This window comes from Periplaneta americana, chromosome 2 (genome assembly GCF_040183065.1).
Source record: "Periplaneta americana isolate PAMFEO1 chromosome 2, P.americana_PAMFEO1_priV1, whole genome shotgun sequence".
Classification (NCBI taxonomy): Eukaryota; Metazoa; Arthropoda; class Insecta; order Blattodea; family Blattidae; genus Periplaneta; species Periplaneta americana.
Genome location: NC_091118.1, coordinates 205,621,376 through 205,634,634, shown reverse-complemented (window position 1 = coordinate 205,634,634; position 13,259 = coordinate 205,621,376). Strand labels below are relative to the sequence as shown.

The 13,259-nt window shown below is 35.6% G+C and overlaps 1 protein-coding gene and 1 non-coding gene across 3 annotated transcripts in view; both read left to right on the top strand.

Annotated features, from left to right (window-relative positions):
* The window catches only part of LOC138695087 (uro-adherence factor A-like), a 217,020-nt gene that overhangs the window by 120,930 nt on the left and 82,831 nt on the right, over window positions 1–13,259 (top strand). The window lies entirely within an intron of this gene.
* On the top strand, window positions 9,098–9,169 carry TRNAC-GCA (transfer RNA cysteine (anticodon GCA)). Its single transcript has one exon. It is a non-coding gene; the product is annotated as a tRNA-Cys (tRNA).

The following is a 13,259-nucleotide window of genomic DNA, read 5'->3' as shown; positions in this document are numbered from 1 at the left end:
TTAATTAACTTCATTATAGGCTCGTTGCATAATGTACTATTAAACTTGTATTTGGCTTTTCTCAATTGGCATTACTGAATAACGTTCAATATATTTATTGCAGTAATCGTTATTCATCTATTTCGACTTCACAATGTCTGAATAGGTTAAGTATCCATAAATATACAATTATTAACATTTTGTGAACGAATTTTAGGGATACATTATTTACCTTTTTATTTCATTCACAAAATAGTCCTAATAAATGTCACTCGAGGTTTGAGATTTCCCAAATAAATCTATCTTGTGACATCACTATAATTCACAAAAAAGCAAACCGTACTAACATGTGAAGTGCAGTGTGAGAGGCTTTACAGTTGAGAAGACTGAACGTAAAAAAAAAGCGAAGACAAATGTGCCGCGAAAATTAAATACAAGTAACACGAAAGAATTAATGATTGTCCCTCCGCTAAAATGTGCCCAGAAAGGAAAGGTACCACTTAGTCTAGAACGAGAATCCTCTGACGACATTCAAATTAAATGACATTAAATTAGAGAGAATATAATACAACATTTTAGTCGAAAAAAAGAATTTCATTATGCACTCCACGGAAAGGAAAGTTTTTTAAGTACAATTCAGCGCCGAGCAAAGCCGGGGGAATTACCAACTTCTCAGACGGAGTGCCTTGAACAAGGCTGCGTGCGGAATAATAATTGCAGGCAATTCTTCATTACATAACTTCAACACTCGACTCATTGGCTTCTAGAATCTCTTGCAAGTTGGTTCTTGTAACTTGTGTAAGTACTTTGATGGAGCGTGGTAGCTGGCTGATCAGAGAGATTCATTCAGCGGGGAAATTGGAATAATTACTGCTTAAAACGTACCGTCTTCGTTTATATTCTGTAATCCGCTTTGTCTTAAGACTTCTCTGCACACGAGTTCTATTCTCATAAAGAGTGAATCAAATATTAATCCGATAGACCTAGCAAATCTGTCGTGAGCAAATACAGAATTTTATAAAAATATTAGTAATATTACCAGCTTCTTCCTATTTTCTGGTGACTCCCGATTTTCTTTTTCTTTTTGCTATCATGTATTACTGGGTGTTCATTCCAAAGTGTGTCATGACGTTACTGTTGTTGGGTCACCGATTTGAAGCGAGTTTCAGTTTATATGTTAGAGAAGTTGCCTATTATTTAAGGCGTTCTTCAATCTGAACTTGAGAACGTGTACGGTATAACTTGAACGTCGTAGCAACAGATGGCGGTCTGTACGGTCTGTGTGCTACCATAACCTCTTTCGAACTGTGTTTTGCGCCGGCAAGTCGTACGCAGGGTATTTGTTATCATCGGTTGCGTACGGTAACATTCCACAACACAAATCAAATGCTCCGTGTCCATGTTGACCGTCGAAGTTAATGTCAACAAATACGTAAGTAATCGTCTTAACCCTCTCCCCATATCCCGACAGTACGTATTTCCAAACAGTTCACATTCCTGCCACTACCGGCGTTACCGTACGTATCGGCACGTACTCTTCAGAATGAACGCCGTACTTGCTAGCCAACTTCTCTGCCTCTTAAATTATACACCTGAGCTGCGGAAGTGTAGGAAGATTGAATTCTCTAGGCTCATCAGCTAGCCACATGACGGCATACAGCGAGCCAAGACACATTTTGAACTGAACACCCAGTAGATATAGTGGTCTGTTACGGTCTCATTTCATCTTTGGGGTCAAACCAGTAGCGGCCGGTGACCGAAATCCTCGATGAGGCCACATGCAACTACACCTTTTCCTTCTTTTTCAGAAAATATCAATTGTATTTCAGATTTGTCAATTCAATTTCAGATAGTATCAATTGTATTTCAGAAAACAACAATTGTATTTCAAATTTTTATCCATTTAATTTCAGATAGTATCAATTGTATTTCAAAAAACATCAATTTTATTTCAGATTTGTCAATTGTATTTCAGAAACTATCACTTGTATTTCAGAAGTTACGGTTGGCACCTTATTGTCCAATGTTAAATCCAATCGAGATCATTTGGTGTAAAGTGAAGACGTAAGTAAAAACGCATCTTGGAATTCCTGACGTCATAGCTCCTAGTGTTGTAGGCTAATTTACCTACTGTAGAGAGTAAAATTAATGAAACAACACACATAATATTGTTGGTGGTGATTGTGCTCGTGCAATACAACACAGTACAATTCATCAAGCTGCAGCTTTAGCTATGGTGAATATGCCTGTCGGACGCTAAAATGTAACAAAATTCAGGATTTTTTTAATCCATTTTCCATTTTTTTAATATATGTTAAAATCTTAAGTAGGCCTACATTTGTTATTTTGTGAAATAAAAGTGACTATGTAATCTTAAATGCACTGCTTATTTTCTGAAATATATTTGATACTATCTGAAATACAATTGACAAATCTGAAAGACATTTGATACCATCTGAAATACAATTGACATATCTGAAATACATTTGATATCATCTGAAATACAATTGACATATCTGAAATACATTTGATATCATCTGAAATACAATTGACATATCTGAAATACATTTGATATCATCTGAAATACAATTGACATATCTGAAATACATTTGATACCATCTGAAATACAATTGACAAATCTGAAATACAATTGATAATTTTTGAAATTAAATTGACTAATCTGAAATACAATTGATATTTTCTGAAATACAACTGGAAAAGGTGTAGTTCAAGTGCCTCCGATAGGAAATGTTTATTCATGATATTAATTATTACTGTTATTATATTAACATAATTATTACTGTATTATTATCATTATTATTATTATTATTACTTACTTACTTACTTACTTACTTACTTACTAGCTTTTAAGGAACCCGGAGGTTCATTGCCGCCCTCACATAAGCCCGCCATTGGTCTCTATCCTGAGCAAGATTAATCCAGTCTCCACCATCATATCCTACCTCCCTCAAATCCATTTTAATATTATCTTCCCATCTACGTCTCGGCCTCCCCAAAGGTCTTTTGCCCTCCGGCCTCCCAACTAATACTCTATATGCATTTCTGGATTCGCCCATATACGTGCTACATACCCTGCCCATCTCAAACGTCTGGATTTTATGGTCCTAATTATATCAGGTGAAGTATACAATGCGTGCAGCTCTGTGTTGTGTAACTTTCTCCATTCTCCTGTAACTTCATCCCTCTTAGCCCCAAATATTTTCCTAAGAACATTATTCTCAAACACCCTTAATCTCTGTTCCTCTCTCAAAGTGAGAGTCCAAGTTTCACAACCATAAAGAACAACCGGTAATATAACTGTTTTATAAATTCTAACTTTCAGATTTTTTGACAGAAGACTAGATGACAAAAGCTTCTCAACCGAATAATAACAGGCATTTCCCATATTTATTCTGCGTTTAATTTCCTCCCGAGTGTCATTTATGTTTGCTACTGTTCCTCCAAGATATTTGAATTTTTCTACCTCTTCGAAGGATAAATCTCCAATTTTTATAGTTCCATTTCGCACTATATTCTGGTTACGAGACATAATCATATACTTATTCTTTTCGGGATTTACTTCCAACCCATTATTATTATTATTATTATTATTATTATTATTATTATTATTATTATTATTATTATTATTAATTAAAAATAATACTGTCACACACTAAATAAATTGTTATCGTGTGAGTTTGTTTCAGTGATTGTACGAGTGTGATGAAGCAACCCATATTATGCTAAAGCAAACATTCTGATGGGGGCAGATAAAAAAGTTAATTTTTTCTTCCACCATGTTAATAATGTCAAAAGAAGTACTTATACAAATTTTGGCCACTCGACCGCAATTACGAGGCCTTTCAAAGTGATTTTCCTTGGGGCCGCTTACAGAAGAAAGCAGAATTGCATAGAAATATTTATTGAAACAGATACAGCAATTGTTGCGCTATTTGTCAACATATCCCTCACTGGAATTGTAATATTTGTCATACCATGGGATCAATTTTTGTAACCCTGTGTCGTAGAAGTCAGCGGCCTGGGATCAGAACCAGCGTTTGACAGCCGTCTGCACCTCTCTGTCGATCCCATGGTATGACAAATGTCTCAATTCCGGTGGGGGATATGTTGATAAATAGCTCAACAATTTCTCTGTCTGTTCCAATAAATGTTTGCAATGAAATTGTGTTTTCTTTGTGTTAACGGCCCCTGGCGAACTTATTTTTTTACGGCCCGCGTAATTGCAGTCGAGTGGCCAAAATTTGTACAAACACTTCTTTTGACATTGTTAACATGGTGAAAGGAAAAAATTTAACTTTTTTTATCGGCCCTAAGAATCAAATTAATCTGGCTCTGAGTGTTGTGAGTGTTGTATGTGAGAAGAAGAAAGGTCGATAATTTATTGTTTACCATGCAATGTATTAATAAATTCTGTGCCTTGGGGCAAGACAATGATAAGTGCCAATATGGACCATTAATGGATAAAACCACTTTCTTAATGTTCCCTTGTTCTACTATCTATGTCTGTGATTTGTTTGGTCATATCTGTCATCTATGAAGATTGTGAGAACAATTTGAAACTAGAGACACCATTCCACTCCAGTCAAGACAATGGTAAGCGCCATTCGTGTTGTGAAAATGGCTGCTACTAGGAAGGTGTTACTGTTGCAAGGAGAAATAATGAGTTCAAATGAAGGTCCATCAACCACAGGGATGCTAAAAGTGGTTCTGAATATGAATCAAGTACTTTAAAGAGAGAAAGAGGGGAAAAAACGACGAAGAAACGAGAAAACAAGAAAACGAGTAAACTACAAAAATAGATAAAACGAATAGAAAGAAAATAAAGGTAATATAAAGGACAAAATAGAAGGAAAATTGAAGACAAATTGGTGGTAAAATAGAGGAGAAAATAGAATAGAAGAGGTTATTGTTGCAAGGAGAAATAATGAGTCCAAATGAAGAACCATCATCCACAGTGGATGTTGAAGTGGTTCTGAAAATGAACCAAGTACTTTAAACGAGACGGCAGCGAAGAAACAAGAAAGCAAGAAAACGAGTAAACTAAAAGAATGGATAAAACGAGAGAGAAAATAGAGGTAATACAGACGAAAAAATAGAAGACAATTAGTGGTAAAGTAAAGAAGAAAATATGGATAAAATAGAGGGAAAATAGAAAAGAAAATCTAGGAGAAAACAGGGAAAATGTAGAGAAAGTAGAGGAGAAATTAGATGGAAAATTGAGAAAAAAAATATAGCCAATAGTAAAGAGAAAATAGAGGTAAGATAGAAGGGAAATAGAAGAGAAATAAAGTATAATCCTTCTATTTTCACTTCTATTTCTTCGTCCATTTTTCCCTCCATTTTCTCTCTATTTTTCCCCCTATTATCACGTCTATTATCCCCTTATTTTCCCCTCTATTTCCTCCTGTTTACTCTCCCCTATTTTCTGTTTTATTTTGCCCTCATTTTCTCATTTATTCTCTCTTCTATTTTCTCTCTATTTTCCTTCTACTCGTATAATTCCTCTATTTGCTCGTGTATTTTCCCCTCGACTTTCTATTCTATTTGCTCCTCTATTTTCTGCTCTATTTTCTACATTAACTCTCAATTTTCCCTCCATTTTCATCTCTATTTTTCCTCTATTAAATTAAATTATGTTTTATTTAACGTCACTCGCAACAGCGTCGCCAGTGTGCCGGAATTTTGTCCCGCAAGAGTTCTTTTACATGCCAGTAAGTATAAAAATCAGTGATATTATAATATTAACAAAAATTCCTATATAATACTTGCCTAAAAATAACTTTTGGGGGAATATAATGATAACTCCACAACCAGTGAGGCAAGCGGCGTTGTGTATACAGTGGAAGCTCTTAAATTCGACAGAAATCAAGTTCGATATCCTATATATAGTTCGACTGCTTACGTAGGAGAATTAGACACGTCCCTATACGGGCACTAAGAAATGGGTTTGTCATTTGGATGGGAATTGGTTCTGTGTCTTGTAGTGATACTTTTGTTAAAGGAAAACAGAATATTTTATTGATTAGGACATCCATATTGATCACTGATTTTAAATTAATGAGCTCTTCTTTCTCTATTTGAGAATTGTGCCGTTTGTGAGACGGAACTGTCGAAACCCACTGTGGTACTAGAAGCGCATACACAAGTCTCGGGGCGGGCAGGAAATGCAAGTACAGTACTGTATTCGTTGATGGATAACCAATAAGAATTTGTATTCATTTCACCTGCCACAACCACTACCCTTATTGGACTGAAGTTTCAATTCTGTTCAGTCGAACTTAGGAGAGTCCACTGTACTATTAAATATGCTGTTTAATTTTAAATATATGATTAAACAATAATGAATATTGTATTAAATCATATGAACTGGACTGAAACATCAACTTTAACCATATAATAATATGATTCATATGCCTTTACAAACTTTGTTTTTGCAATTTTTCACAACTTTCCTAATGGCTGTTACCACTGTTTTGCCCCAAGGCATAGAATTATTAAAACACTTTGATTTAATAAGTTTAAAATCTGATAGAACGGTGTATATCAGGCCAGGTACAAGTAGTTAAAGAAGAAAACAAGCTACAATCTAGCTACCTATCCGGTTTCTAGGTAACCCAACAAAGGTGTTGATTTCCCAACTTCGTGATGAGATTGAAGTACGTCAGCGCTGCCAACATAGCCGACGCGTTCCCCACGACACTTGACAGGTATACTCGGCTCGTATTGATGTGGCTTCGCAAAGTCCATTACGGAGCGCAACCGCTGAAGAGGATTTTGCTAAGAGGGGGAAAAAAAATGTGCTTGTGCACCTACAAAGAGGCTACTACTGTCTCTCTTCACCGTCATTACATTCACAACAGTCTGTTTTGAAGTAAAAATCAAATTAATGTCTCTTCTTCCATTTTTTTATTTTGCCTGTCACAATGCCAGAATTTTCTAATTAAGAGACCAGATAAAGGAGAGATTCAATTATAGTTTTGCTGAGCTGGAATCCGCCGATGCACGACTCGACAAATTCCTTGCATAAAATAGTTCGTTCAGTCATTTCAGTGCGTCGATATTTAATTAGTGGACGGTAGCATCCTCAGCTTCAATCGTGGCCCACGCTCGAGTCCCGGTATAGAAGATGAAATATAGCTATTCCCTCTTCCATAAGATCAGGTTTATGTGCGGGTGTGAATGTGCGTTGTGTGTCAGGTGAGGAATACAATGTGTGCAGTTCTGTGTTGTGTAACTTTCTGCATTCTCCTGTAACTTCACCAATCCTAGCCTCAAATATTTTCCTAAGCACCTTATTCTCGAACACCCTTAGCTTCTATTCCTCTCTCAAAGTGAGAGTCCAAGTTTCACAATCATATAGAAAACCAGTAATATAACGGTTCTAAGAATTCTAACTTTCAGCTTTTTTGACAGCAGACTGGATGACAAAAGCTTCTCAACCGAATAATAGCAGGCATTTTCCATATTTATTCTGCATTTAATTTCTCCTCGAGTGTAATTTATATTTTGTTACTGTTGCTCCAAGATGTTTGGATTTTTCCACCTCTTCAAAGGACTAATTTCCAATTTTTATATTTCCATTTCATATTATATTCTGGCCACGAGACATAATCATAGACTTTCTCTTTTCGGGATTTACTTCCAAACCTACTTCCAAAGCTATCTCTTTACTTGCTTTAATTTGGGTCTAGTGAGGTAACTTGGGTATATATTACAAATTATTTAATAAAAATTACCTAATCTTCAAATACATACCAATCCAATATTATTTATCATGAATTGGTAAAAATTTGTGTTGATCACATTGATACTACTTGGTACAAAAAAAACTGTTTTATTTATCAGTGTATGAAATGACACATCACATTCAAAGCAATATTGTTGAGAAACCAGTAAATTATAATTTACAAACGTGGGGTAATTTGGATATAATTATAGGTTAATTGGTAACGAACTTAGTTTTCGTTTCAGATAAAGGCACGTACATAAATTATGGATTGGTGAAAGACACATTTCTGAAGTGCTTTCTGTCCTTGATTTTAATGGGAGATATTTTAAGTTCACAAAATAAGCCTTATCAAGAACTTGAGTATTGGCGGAAATTTTTTATCTTGTTAGGTTGGTTAAAATTTTTAAATGCCTATCTAACCTTTGCATTCTGTTCTAGGATACATACACTAAAGTCTGTGTGATGTATCTTGTCTCACTGTGAAAAGAGAGAGAAAGGAGATATGTCTTACTTCGTCTGTATTGTTATGGCGATGGGGGAGTGGAGCGATGCCGTCCATCCATCCAGTGGCGGAAGGGACTAGGTGATACATTCTGTAGCGCAAAATAAAATTACAAAATATCTCTCTTCGTACTGTGTAGTTCCGTCACTGAGCTTGTCTTTCAAGAAACTGAGTTCCGGTAGCCTGTACAATAACAAGGTTTTGAAAGGAATCCTGAAAATTTACAACCCTCCTATAATTTCCACCCTCATTTGAAGGGACTTGTTTTTACTGCTACTGAGACAAGACAAACCTTACCAGGTATAACTCGTAATTGATTTTATATTTGATTTCATGAAGCCTTTAAAGCATGTTTTGGTTCAATAATATAGGTCTACATTATACCCAAATTTCCCCATCCATGGGGTAAATTGAGTAAAGTTAAACTTAGTGTTATTATTATGATAAGGAGAGATCAATATACTTAAAAATGCAATATAATCGCTCTAAAAGATCCCAGTGCTAACATATAATTATAAAACTGACTGGAAAATTTTACCATGGTAACAGGCTATGGTTCTCTAAATTTAAACAAGGTTTACTCTTTCATCGTATGATGACGCAGAATATCTGCATGGAAATATATGTACTTCGGTACATTAAAATAATATATATGATATGCGTAAATCACTTCGTGATATAAGACGGCGCTTATTCCGTCGAATCCCAGCCAACTAAGTCACTCATAACGAGTGCACCTCAGCACATGTGTGGACTTCGGTCCTACGTTCATAGACATCTATGACGTAGTGCAGAGGGCGGCCACTAGAGGGAACCCAAGAATTGGAACTTAAACTGAGACGATTCTGTCCGACGCCGGGGTGGAATCCGGTGTGGCTTAGTGGATAAAGCATCAGCACGCAGAGCTGAAAACCCGGGTTCAAATCCCGGCGCCGGAGAGAATTTTTCTCCGTTCCATTACTCTTTCATCGTATTAAACAAGGTTGTTTTATATCCAAATTACCCCAACCCACTCTATACAATAAATATGTTGGACATTTTTTTTGTAATTCCTTTTATTTTTTTTCTTATCTGTCTTAAGTGCATATTTCAGCATTTTATCCAAAATAAAATTATGAAATTTTACATATCTTAGACACAGTAGAATTTATACCCTTGAGTACATTTGGCTTGAAAGAATTTTCGTTCAACTATTCCTGTTATATCAATATGTTCGCTCAGTATCAGTAACGGCCCGGGAATGAATTATTCATGTGGACAGGAGGAGCCTCTTTCTTCGGTGCTAATACGTTGTAGCAATTCCTTTTCATTGCAATTGCATGCAGTCCGTATCATTCGTCTCATATATTCTGACTTGTCGGAGGGAAATATCATTAACAATACTACCATGCTCTATCAGCACGACGGACTTAGTCCAATTAACCTTGAGGCCAATTTGCTGTTAACAGTCTTCCTGTTACCAACAATGTAAGCACATTGCACTCGAGGATATAAATCCTACTACAATATACAGAGTGTAACATATTAACTATTCCTAATTTGCTGGTGTGATAGAGGGAATGAAATTAAACATTTTTCTTAATAAAGTAATGTCCGGAAATGCTTCGTTTCCAAGTGATAGCGGCATGAAGGAAAAAATCTGAACTTGAAGAGTTACTTTATTTACTTTCTATGGTTACACACTAACTTTTTTTATCTATTACCAGATATTAAGAAAATGGTATTGACAAACTATAGAAACTGTTCAAAATTGCGACCGCCATGGTTGACACAAAGTATAACGCCGTCGAATCTTTTGAAATATCTGTGGTCGGTTATAAAGATCGTCAAAAGCAGGAATGATTCTAGCAACTAATTCTCCAGATGTGTCGATGAGTGTTTCATTAACAACTGATTTAATATGACACCAAACACAAAAATCAACTTGAGTCATGTCTAGGGAACGTGCGTCGAGATAAAAACTGATTGATATTAAACATTTCACAGCATGTTTTGGGAAAGCCAAAAGACGAACATCGAAATATGTCAAAAGGAAAATGGAGAGGAAGGTAGTTGGCGTTTCACTGAAAGACAAGGTCTCCAACACGGCACTGCAGAAAATTGCAGCTTCTGAGAACATCACACAAAAAGCCCTCATAATGAAGTGGTCATGTAGCAAGGCAGCAACAAGGCAGATGGGCGCGAAAAACCACCATGTGGGACCCGCACATAGGAAGGAGAACACAAGGCAGGCCAAGAAGAAGATGGGCAGATACATTCAAGCAGCAGCTGGGAGGGAACTGGTCAACCATCGCCCGCAACAGGAACAAGTGGAGACAGATAGTGAACAAACTCATATAGAACTAAAATTTGACAAACTCTAGTGTATCTCACATAGTGAATGTGAATGTAAATATTGTTCACGTGAAATAGCTCATCATGTGAACCACACCAACCGAGCTTCCCCTCCTGTAGGAGGCCCTAGCCCTTCATGGGACATAGTGGCTTCATTCATTCACTCATTCACTCACTCACTCACTCACTCATTCATTCATTTTATAATTCCCAATATACTCTGCCAGTTTAAGAGAGCAGAGTATTATGATAATAAACGATTGAAATAATTTAAAAAAAATTTTATTCCAGAAATAATTTGTATTGATTACATTTATTGACTTATAATTATTATAAAATTTCATTAACCAATTTTTCATGTAAAATGATCACAACAATAGTAATTTTTTGGCATAATGCAATTTTATCTTAATTTTTTATACAAGTAAGTGAGAAATTCTTCCACTTTTCTATCCAAAATTCATATTTTTATTGTTATCAAACTATTTAACCAATTTAAATGCACGTTTCAATGCACTCTACCATGTTAAATGTACAGAAAAATTATGCAGATATTGTTTATACAGGGACATCATTTTATTTTTACTTGCATTTTTATTGTACCTGCATTTCTGAATGTACTTCACTCTCACCCCTTCACTAATGTCCTTGCTCCCGTCAGACACACAAACTTACGGCCGCTGTTGCATTCGAAGTCTTCAAGCAGTGAAGTAAACACTGCAGTGTATAGTGTGTTTCAGAAATATGATTGCGTTTTCTATAGAAGAAAGAACCTATATTAATAATATCGTACTAAAAAATTATATTCAAGAAACGATAAATTCAATTTCAGAGAATATGCTTCAATATGTTTTTAATAATAAGCGTAAAGAATTGAAGCCTGCATTTTAATGAACTGCAACCATTTTCAGCAACTTGTTTAAAAATTCAGATTAGCTTATTTTGAATTGAAGTGGCTACAAGCAAAGGAATGCTAGTGACATTTGTAATAACATGAGTTAAGTGCATCCAGTGTAAGCTAAAGTATCCAAAATTTTTTTGGCAAAGGGCTATTTTAATCTCATCACACATTAAAATTTAAATAAAAATTTCACCGATTTTACGAAAGCTTAAATATTTAAACCCCATTTTCTCAAAAGTAACTTAAGTGCACTTACAGCCCTTTACTTATGACCCCCTCAATTTAAATGCACTCTCTATATTGTATGTTAACATCAATAATTAATATGCTAAATAAAGTAGACATTACATAATGAACATAGCCTCCTGAAAAGTTGAGTTTTTGAAAAAAAAAATGTTACTACTCTACTGTATTTTGATAAATTCCGTAAAAGTGATGATCAAACTGAAAATCGTAATATCGTATTTCCCTACAACATAAATGGATACACTACTTTTCTCTCCTCCTATAGCTAGTAAAATGATTTGTTTACATATTGCACTAGCAACATCAAACTCCTGTAATGGTAGGGGGCAACAGTGTTTCCGAGTATAGTCAGGTTAATGTTAAAAATGTTTGTAAAAATAAAGTGATGTCTCTGTATTTCCATAGAAAAAAAAATAAAAGGTATACAGGCCTATGTTGAAAATGCAGAGAATGCACCTCTGGGTCTTTTTTTATAGTACAGTGTTCTCATTTTAAAAGAAAACTAGATTCCAGCGGAACCTCGGCGTAGACTTTCCTGCGGGGAGCGTGTTCCGTCACTAGTGGGAAATCAATACATTTAGCAACTACAGATTAAAATAAATTCACGAATGTTGGAATGTTTTGTAGAACTGGCTTCCCACGCTGCGGTCGGGAGACCAGTAAGTCGGCCGGCGGTGGAAATATGTGAAGTTTTCTCGTAAAATGAGGGCACTGAATTATACTTAATGTGTATCAGTTCTGAATTTAATTAGAATGATGTAAGCACTTCCATGGCGACCAGCGTAACTTCCAGTTCATAAAATCCTTTCACTTTTTAATTAGCGTACAGTAAGTCAAGTACAGACTTGAATTTTAAAGCAAATGAATCATCAGACGACAGAAAGCGAGTAATGATTGCTTAAAGCAATTTATAGTAAATTAACCATTTTATTACTTCCGATGGGGAGAATTAGTTACACGTCAAAAGTTTCTGCACTTGTTTCCTGCATATTTCATATGAAACACTGAAACACACGAGGTGACGTCGAATTCTTGAGGTTTACGGCAGGGATGAGACGATATTAGCTCTCAATCACGGTAGAAGAGCTCGACCTTGATCACGAGCGCATAGCGCATCCACTCCATAGCGTCGTAACATAGACATCAGGGATGTACATGCACATGCAGTGAATAAAGACAGCAATTATATTACAATAACTTGCGTTACTAAATTTCTGGCTATGTAATAGGGCTAATTATTTAGTTATTTAATATACATGTACATATACAGGGACATCATTTTATTTTTACTAACATTTTTAATATTAACTTGCCTATACCTCTGGATCATCGCAGTTTGCTACCCCGTCCCACGACTGGAGTTCGATGATACTGGCGTAATATACAAACAAATCACTTTACTAGGTATAAGAGGGAAGAAAAGTAGTTCATTTACGTAAACTAGGAAATATTGGGCTTTTGGGTTTGATCATTTTCATTAGGTTTTTGTTTAATCAAAATACAGTACTGTATTAACAATGAGTGTTTTTACTCACGAACTGAGCTGT